Genomic DNA, 1,257 nt, shown 5'->3' with positions numbered 1-1,257 from the left:
CCTGATTGGTGGATTGCTGCAGAAATGGTTGTCCTTCTGGAAGGTTCTCCTCTCTCCACAGAGGAATGCTGGAGCTCTGAGAGTGTGACCTTCAGGTTCTTGGTCACCTCGCTCAGTTTAGATGGGCAGCCTGCTCTAGAAAGAGTCCTGGGGGATCCAAATATCTTCCAACTATGGATGATGGAGGCCACTGTGTTCTTTGGGACCTTCAAAGCAGCAGAAATGTTTCTGTACCCTTCCCCAGATTTGTCCCTCGAGACAATCCTGTCTCTGAGGTCTACAGACAATTCCTTTGACTTCATGCTTGGTTTATGCTCTGAATTTTATCCATTTTGCAAATAGGCTGTAACATAAAATGTGAAAAAAGTGGAGCGCTGTGAATACTTTGCCAGGGTGGAATGATTGCACAGCACACAGTAAATCAGTAAAGACTTTAAAAAAACAGATACTGGATGCAGAAGTTTGAATTTAATTGGGGGTCTTCTTTTATCCACAGCGGGTCTAAATTAAACATACAGGCTCAAATATATACACAGATTCATTTAAATCTTTTAGTGTTGTTGACGGTTCTACGTCGTCTTTTAACAGGATAAGGCCTGTTAACTCCTACTTAGTAATCATGATTGTCTACAATGGGTCGTTGGTTGAGTCACCACTTTGCAAAGGTCTGGGGTGGATTTTGACAACTGCATAATTTCTGAAATGGGCATAGAATGGACTCTGCCCATGGGAACAGGCCCACTGAATGGCATGATGGATGACCCCTGTCTGTGACTGGATGCCTGTATGAACTTCTCATCAGATTCATCTTTTATGTTGTTTTGTAAAACTTTGCAAAATCTTGTAACTGTTAGAATGGCCTAAGCAGTGGGTCACCTCTCTGAGTCTGGTCTGCTTGAGATTTCTTCCTCATTATCATCAGAGGGAGTTTTTCCTTACCACCCATCTGTGTGCTTGCTCTGGGGGTTGGTAAGATTAGACCTTACTTGTGTAAAGTGTCTTGAGGCAGCTTTGTTTTGGCGCTATATAAACTAAATAAACTGAACTGAAATTGAAGGTGTAAAGGTGAGACTTTCAAATCTTAGCACACTGTATGAACTGTCAAGCATGGTAGCATCACGCTCTGGGGCTGTTTTACTGCCAATGGTACTGGTGCATTGCACAAAGTGGATGGAATTATGGAGGAGGGCGGCAATGCCTCACATTCACCCGTTCATGTACACTCACATTTCAGTGTGCTGCCATGCAAGGTGCTCA

Source organism: Thalassophryne amazonica, chromosome 3 (genome assembly GCF_902500255.1).
Source record: "Thalassophryne amazonica chromosome 3, fThaAma1.1, whole genome shotgun sequence".
Lineage (NCBI taxonomy): Eukaryota > Metazoa > Chordata > Actinopteri > Batrachoidiformes > Batrachoididae > Thalassophryne > Thalassophryne amazonica.
The sequence above is the reverse complement of the archived record's forward strand: the minus strand, read 5'-3'. Positions refer to the sequence as shown.